Source organism: Phacochoerus africanus, chromosome 3 (assembly GCF_016906955.1).
Source record: "Phacochoerus africanus isolate WHEZ1 chromosome 3, ROS_Pafr_v1, whole genome shotgun sequence".
In the NCBI taxonomy this organism is placed as follows: domain Eukaryota; kingdom Metazoa; phylum Chordata; class Mammalia; order Artiodactyla; family Suidae; genus Phacochoerus; species Phacochoerus africanus.
Genome location: NC_062546.1, coordinates 90,126,956 through 90,146,511, shown reverse-complemented (window position 1 = coordinate 90,146,511; position 19,556 = coordinate 90,126,956).

The window sequence follows — 19,556 nt, the reverse complement described above, 5'->3', positions numbered from 1 at the left end:
AATCTGGAAGAGGTGACAGTATATTCAAAGGTGAAGTTATCTAGATAAGACAATGGAGGTCACAAAGAATCAGAAAAACATAACATTCCCCAAAGAAACACAATAAACTTCTAGAAACTGATTCCAAAGTTATGAAGATACATGAACTTCCTGATACAAAAAAATTCAAAATAATTGTTCCAAAGAAGTTCAGTGAGCTGCAGGAAAACAGCTATCAGCTTAACAAAATCAAGAAAGCCATATAAGAACAAACTGAGAAGTTCCATGAAGAGTCAGAAAACATAAAACATAACCAGAAATTGTGGAGCTGAAGAAGACAGGGACCAATCTAAAAAAATACATTGGAGAGCTTCAATAGCAGATTCAATCAACTTGAAGAAATAATTAGTGAACTCAAAAAACTTGAACCAAAAAAAACCAATAACCCCAACAAAAAATGGGCAGAAGATCTAAACAGACAATTCTCCAAAGAGGACATACAGATGGCCAAAAAAAACACATGAAAAGATGATGTTCAACATCACTAATTATTAGAGAAATGCAAATCAAAACAACTATAAGGTACCACCTTACACCAGCCAGAATGGCCATCATCAAAAAGTCTACAAATAATAAATGCTGGAGACGGTGTAGAGAAAAGGTAACCCTATTACACTTTTGGTGGGAATGTAAATTGGTACAACCACTGTGGAAAACAGTATGGAGATTCTCCAGAAAACTAAAAATAGAATTACCATTTGATCCAGCAATCTCAGTCCTGGGCATCTATCCAGAGAAAACCATGACTCAAAAAGATACATATACCCCAATGTTCACTGCAGCATTATACACAATAGCTAAGATGTGGAAACAACTTAAATGTCCTTCAACAGAGGAATGGATAAAGAAGATGTGGTACATATACACAATGGAATACTACTCATCCATTAAAATGAAAGAAATTAATAGTATTTTCAGCAATATGGATGGACCTAGAAATTATCATGCTAAGTGAAGTTAGTCAGACAGTGAGACACCAACATCAAATGCTATCACTTGCATGTGGAACCTAAAAAAAGTACACAATGAACTTCTTTGCAGAACAGATACTGTCTCACAGACTTTGAAAAATTTATGGTTTCCAAAGGAGACAGTTTGGGGGGTGAGGGAATGGGCTGGGGGTTTTGGATGGAAATGCTATAAAATTGGGTTGTGATGATCATTGCTATAAATGTAATAATAAAATTCTTTTTTAAAAAGAATTTGAAATTATTCAAACAAAGGAGGAAAAAAGAAAATTAAAAGGAATGAAGAAAGCCTGCAAGACTTTTGGTATACCATTAAACAAAATGATATACACTTTATAGGAATCCCAGAAGGGAGAGAAAGGGGCAGAAAGTTTATTCGAAGAAAAAATGGCTGACGACTTCCTGAATATTAGGAAAGATATGGACATCTAGGTACATGATTATAATAAAACTGTCAAAAGTCAAAAACAAAGAGATAATCTTTAAACTAGAAAGAGAAAAGAATCTCATCACATACAAGGAAACACTAACAAGACTATAAGCAGATATCTCAGCAGAAAATTTGCAGGGCAGAAGAAAGAAGGATAATATACTCAAAATGCTGAAAGAGAAAATTGCTAACACAAAGCACTTTAGTTGACAAAACTAATGAATTGAAGGAGAGAAAAATACATTCCCAGACAAATAGAAGCTGAAGGAGTTCAATACAGATAACATCACATTACAAGAAGAACCAAGAAAATATTTTAAACCAAAAGGAAAGAATTCTAACTAATTAGCAACAAAAAATCATACAAAAGTATAAAACTCGCTGGTATAGGTACATATATAGTCAAAATCAGAATAGTCTAATATTGTAATGGTGATGTGTAAATTACTTACACCTCTAGTATAATCTATGGCACAGATGACTCTATCTACAAAACAAACAGATCATGGCCAAGTTGAACAGGCTTGTGGTTGTCAGTGGGAAGTGGGGAGGGAGTGGAATGGAGTAAGAGTTTGGGATTTGGGGATGCAAATGGTTAATTTTGGAATAGATAGACAATGGGGCCCTACTGTACAGCCCAGGGAAATGTGTGTGATTGGGTCATTTTGCTATACAAGAGACTTTGAAGAAACATTGCAAATCAACTATACCTTAATTTAAAAAACTTAAAAGACAAAATATTAAAAATAGTTATAGGTACATTAACTTGTTAGTGACTATACAATATAAAAATATGTAAATTGTCACATGAAAAACCTAAAATTTTGCAAATAAAAACTACAATGAGAAGTTCCCATTGTGCCTCAGTGGTAATGAATTTGACTAGTATCCATGAGGATGTGGCTTCAACCCCTGACCCCGCTTAGTGGCTTAAGGATCCAGCACTGACATCAGCTGCAGTGCAGGTCAGACTCAGCTGGGATCTGGCATTGCTGTGGATGTGGTATAGGCCAGCAGATAAAATTCTGATTTGACCCCTGGCCTGGGAACTTCCATATGCCACAGGTGCAGCCCTAAAACTACACTGTTGTTAGGAATATAAACTGGTACAGCAACTATAGAGAACAGTATGGAGCTTCCCTTTAAAAACTAAGAATAGAACCACCATATGATCCAGAAATCCCATTCCTGGGCGTATATCCAGACAAAACTTACTTGAATATACACATGCACCTCAATGTTCATAGCAGCATTATTTAAAATAGCCAAGACATGAAAGCAACCTAAATGTTCATTGACAGAGGAATGGATAAAGCAGATGTGATACATGCATACAATGGAATAAAAAATAATGAAGTAATGCCATTTGCAGCAACATAGATGGACCTAGAGATTATCACACTAGGTAAAGTAAGACAGACAGAGAAAGACAAGTATCATATGAGATCACTAATAAGTGGAATCTAATTTAAAATGATACAAAAAACTATTTACAAAACAGAAACAGACTCAAAGATTTTGAAACCTAACTATGATTACTAAAGGGGGCAGAGATGAATTAGGAAGTTGGGATTGGCATATACACATTACTATATATAAAAAAAAAGATAACTAACAAGGACCTACTATATAGCACAGGGAAATCTACTCAATACTTTGTAATAACCTATGTGGGAAAAGAATCTGAAAAAGAATGGATATATTTAGATGTATGACTGATTCACTCTGCTGTACACCTGAAACTAACTCAACAATGTAAGTCAAATATACTGCAATAATTTTTAAAGAGAGAAAAAAAAGGGCTATACTAATGCCTACATATTAAAAATAAGAAATAATTTATATTCTAAAAAAACAAAAATAAAAACAAAATTTACGGAGGAAAGAGTAAAACAGTTGAGATTTTGCATACAAAAAAAGGTGTTATCAGCTTAAAATTAACTCTTATAAGAAATTTTATGTGTCATGGTAAACACAAAGCAAAAACCCATACAAATGGGTTTGATATGATACACAAATGATAAAGAGAAAAAAAACTGAAAGCATACCAATATAGAAAATCATCAAATCACAAAGGAAGACAGGACAAAAGATGAATAGAACAAAGGATCTATGAAACACTAAGAAAATAGGAACAAAAAAGCAAGTCAATACCTATCTTTATTACTTTAAATGTAAATAGATTAAATTCTTTAAACTTAAAAGACAGAGGAGCTCAACAGAAAAAAAGAAAAGAAAGAAAAGGCCCAACTATATGCTGCCTACAAAACATTCACTTCAGCTTTCAGATAGACATAACTGAAAGTTAAGAGATGGAAAAAATATACTATGTGAATGGAAACCAAAGGAGACCAGGGGTAGCTACACTGACATAAAACAAAACATACTTTAAGTCAACTAAAATAAGAGGCACTAAATGATAAAAAGATCAATTCATCAAGAGAAAATAACAGTAACAAATATATATGCACCCAATATTGGACACCTCAATGTAGTAAGCTAATACAGACAGATTTGAAGAGGAAAGAAGACAGCAATACAAAAATAGTAGAGGGTACCAATACCCCACTTTCAACAATTTTCAATAATCATTCAGACAGAAAGTTAATAAGGAACTATTGGACCTGAATTACATTTTAAAGCAAATATACCTAACACATATACAGAATATCCAACCCATAGCAACCAAATACATATTTTCTCAATCACACACAGAAGGTTCTCTGAGGTATATATATTAGACCATAAGAGAAGTCTTAATGAATTTTTAAATACTGAAATTATGTTAAATAGCTCTTCCAAATACAACATATTGAACTAGAAATCAATAGCAGGAGAAAACCTGTAGTATTCTCAGATATGTGGAGACTGAACAACATACTTCTGAGTAACAAACAGGTCAAAAAAGAAGTCAAAAAGGAAATAAAAAATATCTTTAGAGAAATGGAAATAGAAGTACAATGTACCAAAACATAAGGTGTGCAGCCAAAACAGGTCTAAGAGGGAAGTTTATAGTGATAAAGGGCTATGTTAAGAAAAAAAAACAAGCTCTCAAATAAACAATCTAATTTGGAACCTCAAAGGATTAGAAAAGGAAGAATAATCAGCCTGAAGTTAGTAGAAGGAAGGAAATAACAAAGATCAGAGAAGAGATAAATGAAATAGAGACTCGAAAGACAAAAGATCAACAAAACTAAGGGTTGACTTTTTGAAAGATAAACAAAATTGACAAAACTTCAGCTAGACTAACAAAGGAAAAATTATAGAAGACTCAAAAAATAAAATCAGAAATATGTATTACAACAGATACCGCAGAAATACAAAAGACCAGAATAGAGTACTGCGAATAAATATATGCCAATAAATTCAATCACCTAGAAGAAATGAATAAATATCTATAAACATACAACATGTTCCTACCATTTGATCTGACATTCATCTTTCTTGGTATTTACCCAAAGGAGCTGAAAATGTATGTCCACACCAAAACAGGAACATAAATATTTAGAGCTGATTAATTTATAACTGTTAAAACTTAAGAGTAAGATGTTTTTCAGTATGTAAATAGGTAAACTGAGTATATCCAGACAATGGAATATTCTTCAACTGTAAACAGAAATGAGCTATCGAATCATGAAAAGACATGGAGGAATCTTACGTGCATATTACCAAGTGAAAGCGGCCAATGTGAAAATGTTAGTGTATGATTCCAACTGTAGGACAATCTGTAAAAGGCAAAACTAGAGAGTCAGTAAAAAGATCCATGCTTTGGGGAGAGGGGAGGCATGAATACGTGGAGTACAGAGGATTTTCAGAGAGGAGGGAAATACACTGTATAATAGTACAATGATGAATGAATACACTGTACATCTGTGCAAACCCATCGAACGTACAACAGCAGAACTTAGCCATCATGTGAACTACAGACTTAGAGTGATTATGATGTGTCAATGTAGGCTCATCAACTGTTAAAGCTGTACCAATCTGTGGGGGGATGTTGATAATGGGGGAAGTTTATGAGGGGGGTGAGGCAGGAAACACCTGAGAAATTTCCGTGGCCCTCTCATCTTTGCTATGAACTTTAAATCTTTCTTTAAGAAAGTCTTTAAGTGCACATTATTGTATATGGGACAGATGGCCAACAGGGACCTGCTGTACAGCACAGGGAATTCTACCCAATATTCTGTGATGACATATATGGGAAAAGAATCTGAAAAAGCATAGATGTGTGGCTCTTGCAGCTCAGCGGGTTAAGAACTCAACATAGTGTCCCTGAGGATGCAGGTTTGATCCCTGGCCTCTTTTAGTGGGTTAAGGATCCAGCATTGCCACCAGCTGCAGCATATGCCACAGATGCTGCTCAGATCCAGTGTTGCTGTTGACTGTGGCGTAGGCCTGCAGCTGCAGCTCAGATTCGACCCCTAGCCTGGGAACTTCCATATGCTGCAGGTGCAGCCCTAAAAAAAAAAAAATAGTAATGATGTGTGTGCATGTATAACTGAATCACATTGTTGTTCAACAGAATTCATATTATAAATCAACTATACTTCAATAAAACTTGAAAAAATGGGAACATATTAAATAAATATTAAATAATATTAAAATACTTCTTATAGGTATTTTCTGTTTTTCATCTGCTAATTCCATCCCATCTTTCACTTATGGGTCTGTTTCTTGTGATTGAATTTTACCTAGTTGTGAGTCACAATTTGTTGCGTCTTTATCTATATAATCATGTGTACTGGGTGCTTGACATTGTGTCATTATATTGAGTATTTGGAATTAATCACATCACTTTAAAGAGTGCTGAAGTTTGCTCAACAGAGAGTTAAATTATTTGTGGATTAGGTTGATCCATTCTAGACTTGTTCTTGATATTTGTTAAGGTGGGTCTAGTGTAGCTTTACTCTAGTACTATTTTAGCCATACTATTAATAAGTCTTAGGGGGGTTATCACTATTGATTATTCAGTGTCTTTAGTGTGGTTTAGCTTGTCTAGACAGAATTCAAACATCTCCCAACCCTATGGGAATTCCAGGAATTGTTCACTTTGTAACTCCTCATTAGTTGTTCTTTTTCTGACTTACTGGAACTTCTACTTTTGCGCGTGCACATTAGTATTCAGCCAAATACTCAAGAATACTACCTATGAAAATTTCTGATCTCTTTCCTGCTTAGATCTCTTTTCTTTGCTGCTCTGCCCACATAGGTCACTCAATTCAGCTTTCCCGGATTTTTCTCTCTGGCCCCTCAACTCAACAAGACTCTTCTGTCCTGCATAAGTCCCCCCACACACACACCCCAGGTTTTGGTCCAGAAAAATGCCTTCAGTGTAAAGCTGGGCACCTTGAGGGCTGGCTGGCCTCACTGGTTTTCCTTCTCTCTGGGCTTATGCATCACTCACCGGGCTTTTGTTGTTATGGTGGGAGAGTCTGACACTGGTTACTGTTTCATAGCCCAAAAACAGAAAATTATACTGGGGATTTCTGGAAATAATTAAGTCATAAATTAATGCCAATTTTGTCATTAGTTTATTGAATGTGATAGTTTGTGATATATACACTTGAAAATAATCATTAGACAATGGATTACTTGACAATTCATGGTAGTTATTTGAATATGTATTTGGGGGACTTACTTTCATGGAGAGCATTTATGGCAGAGGAGAAGTGGAAACAGTCATAGTCAAGTGATGGGTACATTAAATGCGCTGTTAGTTGTTAACAAGTTAAGTAAGGAATTAAATTTTATACACTTTCCAGAAAAATACTTATTTGATGTTGCAGGAGATACCAGTTCTGAGGAAAATACGATCTTCTCTGCTAACAATCATTTAAATTACAGATCTTCCCTGACTTAAGATGAGATGCTATCCCAATAACCACATTATAAAGTGAAAACATCTTATGTCAAAAATGCATTCAACACACCTGACCTATAAAGCATTATAGCTTAGCCTAGCCTACTTTAAATGTGCTCAAAACACTTATTAGCCTGGAGTTGGGCAAAATCATCTGACACAAAGCCTATTATGTTGTCTGCTCATGTATTTGTTGAATACTGTACTGAAAGTGAAAAACAATGCTCATTTGGGTAGAATGGTTATAACTGTATGGTTTGTTGACTTTACAGTGACCACATGGCTGACTGGGAGCTGCAGCTTACTTCTGCCACCCACTGTGGTGAGAAGGTACCATAGAACCCGTCATTATCCCAGGAGATCAAAATTCAAAACTCGAAACACCTTTCCTACTGAATGCATAGCATTTTCACACCGTCATAAAGTCAAAAAAAAATCCTTAAGCCAAACTGTCATGAGTTAAGGAATATCTGTAATAGCTACTTGTGCTCCACATCTCTGGTTATAGAATCTTCATGTTTTGCACCTCATTCCCAAGATTTTGTAGACATGTCACCTGGGAACTTAACCAAGATGAGAAGGAAACAAATAAATTGATATTAGCTAAGATGGAACAACAGTCCAACAGAGACCTACTGTGTAGCCCCAGGAACTCTAGCCAGTATTCTGTGATAATCTATGTGGGGAAAAGAATCTGAAAAAGAATGGATGTGTGCATGCTTATCACTGAATTACTTTGATATACAGCAGAAATTATCACAACCTTTTAAATCAACTACACTTCAATAAAACTTTTAAAAATGAAAATAAATAAGTAAAACTGCATTTAGACACTATAGAACACAAATACAGATGTACTCGAACCCAACTAGTATCCATGAAGACAAGGGTTCGATCCCTAGCCACACTCAGTGAGTTAAGAATCGGGCATTGCTGTGAGCTGTGGTATAGGTTGGCACAAATTCAACCCCTAGCCTGGGAATATCCATATGCCACAGGTGCAACCCTAAAAAGACAAAAGAAAATGCTTTGGGTAGGTATAAAGTATCAACCAGGATCAATTGTAAGACACAGGACAAAAATGTAGTAAGCAACAAAAACAAAAATAAATAAATAAATAAATAGCCTCTTTCTACCTATAAATCTTCCTTTCCTTTTTTTTTTTTTTGGTTATTATTACAAATTTATGTTCTATTAGCTCTGGAAGCTTTCTTAGGGACCAGACATTGTATTTATTGTTGATATGAAATTCAATATCAGGGGAAGTTAATCAAATGAAGAGATTGTGTTAAATTAATGGCAGAGCCAGAACTGGGTAGGGCTCAATCCTTCTGCCTCTCAGTCCAAATCTCTTTCACTTGAGCCGACCAGCAACTGGCTAGCTGTTCATGACATTGTTTCTCATTCTTCCTGAGCAGACAATTCAACTAAACCCCCAGTTTCACCAAAGGTTAGGTGACTTCATCTGTCCTTGCATCCTGCATATTAAATGCCCTTACACCTCCATTCTTTCTGCTCCCCTATCTGCTGACACCTTTGAAAGACCAGACAGGAGTTCCCGTCATGGCTCAGTGGTTAACGAATCTGACTAGGAACCATGAGATATCGGGTTAGATCCCTGGCCTTGCTCAGTGGGTTAAGGATCCAGTGTTGCTGTGAACTGTGGTGTAGGTCATAGATGCAGCTCAGATCTGGAGTTGCTGTGGCTTTGGCATAGACTAGTGGCTACAGCTCCGATTAGACCCCTAGCCTGGGAACCTCCACATGCCGTGGGTGCAGCACTAGAAAAAGACAGAAAGAACAAAAAAAAAGAAACCCCATGTCAATACTGCAGATCACCTGTTAGTCTGGATCCTGCATAATTGCAGGACTTGTCCTCTTCATCTACCACCTCCATTTGGACCTTGTGTGAATGAGAAATAAACCAGTGTGTTGTCACTGAGATTTTAGGATTCATCTTTCACAGCAGTGAGTGTTTGCCTTAATTAATAAAGGTCTGTAATAATCTGGGACATGTTTTCATAGGCTAAGAACAGAAGCCACAGGAAAATGAGAGTAGACGAAGGTCCATCAGAAGGTACTTGGAGGAGTTCCTGCTGTGGCTCAGCAGTAATGACCCCAACTAGTATCCATGAGGAGGCAGGTTCAATCTCTGGCCTTGCTCAATGTGTTAAGGATCCGGCATTGCCATGAGCTGTGGTGTAGGTTGCAGGTGTGGCTCATAACCTATGCTGCTATGACTGTGGCTGTAGCTCTGATTCAACCCCTCATCTAGGAACTTCCATATGCCACAGGTGTGGCCCTAAGAAGACAGAAAAAAATTTTTTAAAAGGTACTCGGAGTCCCTCATACATGTTCCCTTTGTGCCTTGTCTGAATCTCAGTCATAAGAAGGGTAACTAGTACTGGCAGGGATAGCTTTTTTTTACAATCTAAGCCCTTACTTATAAATTTTACTTAGAAGGTCCTAAAGCTGAATTAGAGAGCTAAGTCCAAAGTTATGCAAAATAGCATGATTTTGTACTTGGGGGAAGAAGCTCTAGGGAAACAGACAAAAGCAAGTGTTAATGTGATAATGGGGTGAACTAAAGAGTTTCCTTGAAAAAAAGTAAGGTATCAGGCTCTTAATGTTTCCCATGAGCCATCTGGAGCATGTGACATGGGTAGGTTTGTTTTCCTACCCCATTTTGGAAAGAAGACACCCCTAACATATTTCTTGATGTTCATCTCCCTTCTTCTGAAAACAACCTCTGAGATCAAGTATTCATCATTCTCCCCTATAAGAAAACTGGTCATCCATTCCCATTAGCAATCAGTCCTCTTCACTCAGCATCACCCTCAGGAAGTCACTTAAGACAAACTGCAGCGTAGGATGCTGTGGACTGGACCACCACCTCCATTTTTCCTTGTATTAGAATTTGCTCCCCTAATTTCATTGTCTCCCATAACACAGTCATCTATCTGGATTCATTGACTTGTCTGGATTTACAAAGGTAATTTGAAAGATAAAGGTCAGATACACACCAGATTGCTTGAACCACATTTATTAACCACAGTCCTCTCCTCTCCCTCCTCCACTTGCCTCACCAACTTTCAACACCATCAGTGTCATCTGGAACAAGAGAGCAGTAAATTAAATGTGGCAGAACATGAAACGGGAGCCAAAAATAAAGCCGCAGATTAGTGATAAAGGATGCCAAGTTCAACCTTATTAGAAGGTTGAAAAACCACACAGCTCTGTTGAGCTAGTATCAACCTTGTTATGTCAGAGCACCTATATGGTCTGATTGCTGTTGGTTCTAGGCAAAGGATGACAAAGAGGCAATTAGATAAGGCTTGAAGATGAAGATGAAGTCCTTCCTTGAGGAGACTTGCTACTGGCTGAGATGTCAGCCCACAAAGTTTTGAAAATTCTTTCTTCACTCTCTTCCCTGGAGCCTTGATAATTTTATACCATCAGCCTTCAGACTTTGATTATTTTTAAGAATTACATTGATGCATTCATTCATAAAGCATCCTCCAGAAAGAAAATATCAAAGTAGCTCCAGTGCAAAGAAGAGACCTACTTGTTCTCCACAAGTTTCATCAAACTGTGACTTCAGTGCTGCCCTTTGGGGACAGAATGTTCCTTGGAGCGAATAGCAGAAAGAACTGGGACACATCACGGGATGAAGGTTCTGTGCAGTATGACTGCACGCAACTAGTTTTAGGATGACGGGCTATATTTGACCACCTTTCTCTCAGTTAATACTGTGGGAAGTGACCATTGGGGTGGGAGGATATTGGGAGGTCCAGAGAACAGACTCAGCATCACAAAGCCCTGAAGTCAATACAGAACCAAGATGGTTAACCCAAGATGCCATAAGGCAACTTAATTACAGTAGATCACAAGAACATCCTTATTTTGTCTTTTTTTTTTAAGTAAGGGATGCAGTGTGAGAGGAAGGTATCAGAGGCCAGAGTAGTGACTGTGCTGTGTACGTGAGGCAGAGCAGACCAGGAAACCCTTCTGCATGGATGGGTGAGAGTAGGATGGGAGCATAGAAGTTAGAGCTAGGACTTCTACTGCCCTGGTCCTGCAGATCGACATCCCTAAATCTTAGGCTTGACCTGCTTTTATCTAGCCACAAATAAGAACCAAGTTGGGGCCAAAGATATCTTTGAGTTGCTCAGGTGACCACAAGTCCATTACACACGCAGCTGGGTGGAACAAAAGTGGAAGGAAGGAGGGTTAAGCTGAGGGACCAGAACTCAGCTACCTTTTAGTACATAGTTAGCCTTGCTGATTACAAATCATTGTCCAATATGGTATAGTTTAATCAGTCAGCTTGCTCACCTCCTTCTGTGTGGACATGGTGATAGTTAGAAAGGAAGTGTCCACAAGAGCTTTAGCACAGGGCAGAGAGCATCCCCTGCCACTACAGATAAGTTATCCTTCTCATTCTGGAAGGATCTGCCTCAAGGATCAACTCCTTGTGTTTCCAAGTGGGATCTCACTTTCCTTTTCAGCCCAATTTAAGTTCTGCCTGCTTTGTTCTAGTCCTACCAACTCCATTCAAATCTCATTTTACCCCTTCCTAATTCCTTTGTGTATTCAACTGGATGCCGTTCCATCACTATTTTTAAATGGAAAGTGAATTAGCTAACAAAACTATATGCAAATTCCCCCAGAGAAGTACAATGGGGCTATGTTTCTATTGGTTTCTGTCCTTCCAGGCCAATGTACCATTTTTACATAGCCACATCCATTTCTGCAGTGAGAGGCACCAGATAAGACTTGTGGAAAGTCAAGGACAAAGTTATGGAGAGACTGTGCCTTGACTCCTTCATCAAGTTACCTGTGTGATCTTGGGCAAAATTCAAATGCCTCTCTTCAGTTTAGTATCTTCTTCTACTGGAAAGAAAATAATGATTGTTCTCAGAACCAGATATAATATACACAAAAGGCCTGGCACAAGCCTTCTAGACAGTAGAAGGAAACAAATGTAACTGTGATTATCCTGAGTAACAGGTCAGTGCTTGGACCACCCTTTGTGTACTTGCTGGCTCCTCCTTTTATCCTAATTCTCCTGTTCTTCCAGGTAGCCACCTCCCAGTATATTATTTTCACTCTACATCTTCCTGGCCTGTCATGCATAGCTCTGTCTTTTTCTTGGCTATTTCTCATGTGTATTTATTCCAGAAATGGATCCTTACATGGGCCTCCTCTGAGGTCACATCTCCTGATTGGGTTCAGCCCACCCCACCACTGGGAGGATCCTTTCTACCCGGATATCAGTGAAGGCTGCACTCACCCTGTGAAATCAGCCCACATTGCAAATAGGACCTCACGCCTCCAAGTACTTTTGAGTTACCTCTGACGTCATAATAAAATTTCTCCCAACCTCACCTTAGTTAAGGAAACTGAAGCTCAGGCAGGAGATCGATATTTGTGGGCTCAGGCACCAGTTTTCCTTCTGGAAGATCAACTCCCTGTCGAATATATGCTTTTGTGAATTTTTCCATCTCCCATTTTCCTCTGCTTCTCTCCTGGAAACTCTTTCTAGAATGTCTCTGGACTCAGCAAGGAGGTTATTTTTTTTTTTAATTTAGCTTATCTTTATTTTTCTTTCAATTTTATTTTATTTTTATTGTGAAGTATTGTTGATTTACAGTGCTGCATCAATGTCTGCTACACAGCACAATTAGTCACACACACACACACACACACACACACACACACTCACATTTCTTTTCTCATTCTTCCATCATGGTCTATCCCAAGAGACTGGATATAGTTCCCTGTGCTATACAGTATGACTTCATTGCTTATCCATTCTAAATGGAATAGCTTGCATCTACTAACCCCAAACTCCCCATCCATCCCACTTCTTCTCCTTCCCCTTTGGCAACCACAAGTCTGTTCTCTATGTTCCTGGAGCCTGAAATATGGCATGGATGGCCCTTTCTGCAGAATAGGTTATAATTTGTGTCCATGGTTAATTTTTGTCATTATACTCTGGTTTCTGTGGGCAGGTTCTGAATGAGGTCCTGCACCATACACACACATAGTTCCATAAGAAGCATGGCCAGAACAGGAAGCTGGTCAACAAACTTCTCCTCTGTGGCCAGGAGCAATGAGGTGCCTACTGCAGATGATACTCCAGCCTTTCCAAATCTCTCTGCCTTTCAGTTTATGCAAATTATACTCCTCCATCTGAAATATTCAGAATTCTGAGGCCTGGAATTGAGCTCAAACAAACCTCTGAATATTTAGAGCCTCATGATATATCCATACTTTTGGCTCATAGGTTGTGTCTGCAAGAGTGTTCTTGCAGCCTTCATCATGCAGTCCATTTACTCTTTCTTAAATACTCTTCTACTAAACCAGAGTATGTGGCAGCCCAGCCCAGGCCCACTTAGAAATAGCAAATTAGAGAAGAGAGTAATCTTAGAAGTGTGCTAACAACCAGAAAAGATGGGATAGGAAAGTGATAGGAAAGTAAGAAGACAGAACAACTGCAAAAATAAGATACAAGAATGCAAAATTCAGAAGCCTTTCCATCCCTCACTCCTACCAGCCCTTCAGTGGCATTATGCTCTTGGATGATAAGAGGATCTTTTTATTGGTGTGATATGCCTCAGTCTTCCTGCACTCCAGGCAGTTCTCAGAACTGTCATTAGTTGCCTTCCTGGGAGAAAAATCATTAGCTATATTTTAATGCTTCTGCTGCACTATTTTTGCCTTTTTATGGCTGCACCCTTGGCATATGGAAGTTCTCAGGCTATGGGTTAATTCAGAGCTGCAGCTGTGGGCTTACTCCACAGCCTCAGCAACACCAGATCTGAGCCATGTCGGCAACCTATGTCACAGCTTGTGGCAACACTAGATCCTTAACCCACTGAGTGAGGCCAGGGAATAACCCCTATCATTATGGACACTATGTTGGGTTCTTAGCCCTGTGACAGGGGGGAACTCCCAGGACACTGTTTTTAAATGTACCTAGAATTTCATTTTTATTTCAGGTATGAGGAAGGGCACAGACCAGGAAATGACTGAAACAATCTTTTGTTACCTATGTTTCCTAAGAAACCACCTGGGAAGCACCATTGTTGGTCAGGAGGCAAAAGGGAGGAAGAAGAAAAGAGCAAGAGCTTCTGTTGTGGTTTTTACAGGAAAGCAGGGTCAGCAGCTGAGCAGGTTTGGAACTGGGTTGTTTGACTCATTGCAGGAGCTCCTACAGTTCTAGTTGACCCTCGAGTGGTAGAGGGAAGGGGCCTGCTAGAGGAGGCAGGTGGGGGTTTGAACCTGAGAATGGTTGATTGCATATCAAAGGCATGTTCACAGGTAAGTAGTTTAGTATCTCTAGAGATTATCTATCCCCAGGAGGGACAGTCTCTCCCATGTCAGCAAGGCCCTGAGATGCCAAAGAGCATAAACTGCAGAAAAGAAAAGCATGGTTAAGAACAGACATAGTCCTTCTTGGCTGGTCTCTGAGGCCATCAACACTGCCTTTGCACAGCTTTCCCAGCTCTCCAGCCCTTCCAGCCCAAACCTGCTTCCAGCTACAGAGCTCACTTCTGCCTGCAGGTGGCCATCCATGCCCATCCCAACCCTATGGCTTTTCACATACTGTTCTCTGTGTTGGGAATTCTTTTCCTCACATTCTTCACCTAGCAGACTCATTGAGGTTTTCAGAAAATCTGCTCAAATTTCCTCTTTCACACCTGTTCTTTCCTGTCACCTTCTGTTCAATCTGGATTATATCCAGATTGTAGGTTTCACTTACTAAGCTGTATGTTATGTAGCTGTCAACATGTGTGTCTCCACCACCAAGATGGGAGTCCTATAAGCAGATATTGTCTGGTCCCTGCTCCTCATTGGCTAACAGATGTGTTAGACATCATAGGCACACACCAAGTATTGGTCGAATGTGTGGCAGACCTGAGCCCTTTCATGTAGAAGCAACATCCATGTGAATTTAAGTAGCTTTCAAGGGTATTATCATGTTAAGGCAAAGCTGCTTGGCTTTAGTTAGGACTTAAACTCCAAGGCAAGTCGGCTGATAAAAATAGGATTTATTAGGAAAGCCCCAAATCATCCTTCATCTCAGAAGTCTGACTGGTTTGGATTTTGGAAAGCTGATTTTTTTAAATGAAGCCCTAGTTCCTCCCCACCTCGTAGTTCAACTAAAATGGATAAAGCAGAGAGGTTTACTTTAATTATACATTGAATCTGTTGAACCAATACTGCTTTATTAAAATTGTGAAGTGAGAGAAGTTTAGCCATTTGTTTGATATAAAAATTCTAGGGATAACCCTATAGAGGGAGAGGGAAATGTGGGGATGACAGCAGGCTTTGTCCTAATCTACCATGTGGACAGAGTCTAATTTTGCTTTTGAATTATTGAGCAGAGAGTAACCAACTGTTAGTTTAATCCTTATTAGCTCCCCCCCCTCCCCAGGGTTTGTTGATGTGTGTGAGTGACGTATGGTATTTTCAGGAAGGCATTATTTCGTGCTCGTGTTTGCTCAAGTTGGGGGCCCCTTGTTCAGCCCAGCTAAGATGAGATACTCTTCAAGGCATTTTGCACACCCCTCTTCACCTAAGGAGTAAAGGCTGACCCTGCAGGACAGAGTGTTCATTTCAGTAGAAGTGTCAGGGAACTTTATACACATACATACGCACACACGTGTGTATGCAGACATGCATGCATGTAGTAGTATGTATTATACAGATGTGTACACACCCATAGAGGAAGAGGAGAGAACAAAAGGGGGATACAAGGACGTATCTTCTTTAGGTTCTAAATTTGTTCAAAATAATTTTAAACTTTTTTATACAAACCATCTCTTCTATAACCTAAAAAAAAAAAAAAAAATCTTGAGATGTTTGAGATGCAGTGCAAAAGAAATGTCAGAACACCCAAAGTGATGTCTGTATTATTTGTCTTTCTTGATGAGCTTCTCCTCTGTTGAGTGAGGAGAACCATGTGGGAATGAAGAACATTCTATTGGCAAGAACGACCTTGACTGCTAGAAGGTCCCAGCTTCTTGTCCTAAAGCGCCCTCCAGGCATCATGGCATTTGATAGCTCACCTCCAGCATCCTCCAAGGCCAGGCTGTCCCCAGCTGTTGAGGGTCCTATTCGGTCTGAAGCTGCACTTAAATCAAAAGCAAACAGTGAATTGTCTGATGATTGCTCTTCCCCTAAAGTATTTCTGAGCACAAAAGGACATAATTTAGTGCTGGAATAGATTTGATTTATTAAGCATGGGATTATTTCTGACATTTATACTGTGACTCAAAGAGATTTCAGAGCTGGAAAATACGGACTCATTACTTTGCATGATGTTTCTATAAGAGAGGGAGCTGTGACGGCGGGGGCATGGGGGATGGGGGGGGGACAGATGCGACAAACCGGAAGTTTGTCTTCATTCTCCCTTCCCCTGGGGCTTCCTGCCAGCTTGGCTCCACTTCATCATGAACCCTGCACAGGAGTCAAGGTCCTGTTTTCCCACACAACCAAATCAAAAACACTATTTTTACTTTTATTTGAAAAGTATTTGAATTTAAAGAAAAAAAATGCAGGAATTTACCATTGTGGCTCAGCGGTAAAGAGCCCATCTAGTATCCATGAGGATGAGGGTTCTATCCTTGACTTTACTCAGTGGTTTAAGGATCTGGTGTTGCCATGAGTTGTGGTATAGGTCACAGACTCAGCCTTGCTGTGGCTGTGGCAAAGGCCGGCAACTGTAGCTCCAACTCAACCCCTAGCCTGGGAACTTGCATATGCCATAGGTGTGGCCCTAAAAAGCAAAAAAAAAAAATTAATTTAAAAATTTTTTGAACATTGCAAAGATAAAAGCAGCATGAAAAATACCCATTTACGCAGACTGACCAATTAACTTTTCACCTAATTTGCTTTTTCATCTGTTTTATCTGTTTCTTATCTACTATTATCTATCTATCTACCTACCTATAGCACTATTTCTGCATTTCCTAGATGGCCATCAGCATCCTACTGTAATTCCTTTCCACTATTTATTTATATGGTCTTTCATTCTATCTTAAATATTGACTCATCAATTCCTATTTTAAATGATTTCTAATTCATTACTACACTGAAATATTTGATTCTCAAATTGTCCTGTATTTGCCCTATATAAATCCCTTCTAAGTGCTTGTAACATGCCTCCATCATTTAAAAAAAAAATGGTTCGTACTCTCTGGCATGCAAAATGTTCCAAGCTCATCTTTTTATTTCTGAGGCTCGACCTGAACACACCCTGCCCAACCTTGAAATCAGCCATTTCTCGTCTGCATTTTAATGCAGATCTGAGTATTAAGTGTGCTTATTGCTATGAAGATGGCATTGCTTCTGGCTCTTTCAGGAGACAGAGATAGGAAATAGCTACACTTTCATCACATTAAAATGCATATACAGGGAGTTCCCTTCATGACTCAGCAGTTAACAAACCCAAGTAGGATCAATGAAGATACAGGTTCTATCTCTGACCTTGCTCAGTGGGTTAAGGATCTGGCATTGCCGTGAGCTGTGGTATAGGTCACAGATGTAGCTCAGATCCCGTGTTGCTGTGGTTGTGGTGTAGGCTGGCAGCTGTTGCTCTAATTCGACCCCTAGCCTGGGAACTTGCATATGCCATAGGTGCAGCCCTAAAAAAGCAAAAAAAAATAAAAATAAAATAAAATGTACATACATACAAGTATGCGTATGGGCACATGTACACATTTATGTACATGCATGTGTACATAAGTATACATATGCACATGATATACATATTTTAGAAATCTTGAGTTCACACCAATACCTCAGTTCTAATCCACCTCCCATCCCATATTAGTAGGCCCTATAAGAAGTATATTGGCTCCCATCAGTCTCAACATATTTACTTATTTATTCAATCCTACATCACATCTAAATTAGCTCCAGAATTATGCTAATAAAACTAAACAAAACCTACTCAAGAGTTCAGAATGTTTGTATATTGCCCCTTCCCTCCATACACAGACACCAAAACACATGCCATCCTACCCCAGACTATGGGTATAGAGAAAGATACTGTCACCATCAGCTATTAGAATTAGTTCTTTTCTTGCTTGCTTTCTTACACCTCAAAGTGTGTGTAGGGTATACATTTGAAATATAATTAAATTCATTTATTTCAGCTTTCTTTCAGTTTTAGTCTTCTTTTCATTCTTATTGATTTGATTTGATTTTCTGAATATGTAAACACCATTGCAAGGCTTTAGGAAATCAAAACATAACAAAACCTAAACTCAGAAATTGTTCCTCTCTCACAGAACTTTTCAGCCCAGCCCTCTCCCCACTGTCTAGTTATAGGTAACAAAATTTGAGTTCCCATTGTGGCTGGAGTCATCCCAGCAGGAAGGAGGGTGAAAATGGAGAAAGATTCTCATAATCATCTGAGTGGGGAGCCTGAGTCACCTGGGTGTCCCAAAAGTGCACAGTCATTTTGATACCCAAGCCAGTGACCATGATGCCAGTTTTATAGATGAGAAAACAGGTTAAGGAACATAGCAGCTTGGTGGCCATCACATTTAGGAAACAGCAGAACTAGGTTTAGAGCCTTGGACTTTCTGTAGAAAAAGTCCATGCTCTGAGGACAATGCAGAGCATGTCAGGGACATATCTCCTACCTGCAAATCCTGCAGCAACTCCCACCCTTCCTGTGCCTCACTCCCCATTTGTCTAACGAGAGAGAGTGGGTAAAATTATCTCTGAGCTATCTTCCAGTTCCAGAGTGGAACTTTGACCTTGGTGTGTACATGCACACATGAGCGCACTGGAGCTGGAGGTCATTTTCCAGTGACAAGGTCCTCAAGCAATGAATTGCAGTTCCCAGCAGGTTAAAACCCTACACAGGGTCCATGAAGATGCAGGTTCAATCCCTGGCCTCACTCAGTGGGTTAAGGATCCCATTGTTATAAGCTGCAGTGTAGGTTGCAAATGTGGCTCAGATCTGGTATTTCTGTGTCTGTAGGCCTCAGCTGCAGTTCTAATTCAACCCCTAGCCGGGGAACTTCCATATGCTGCAGGTGTGGCCCTAAAAAGACAACAACAACAACAACAGAATAGAAAAAGAAAAAAGAATTAACACAGGCAATGAGGTTCAGGGAAAATGTGGGGAAAACACAGATTGGCTGGGATGTGGACATTGGGGTTTCCTGGTCCCTAATGTCACAATCAGCAGGAGTAGAGGCAGTGGTGAGGAGCTGAGAGAGTAGGGGGAAAGGAC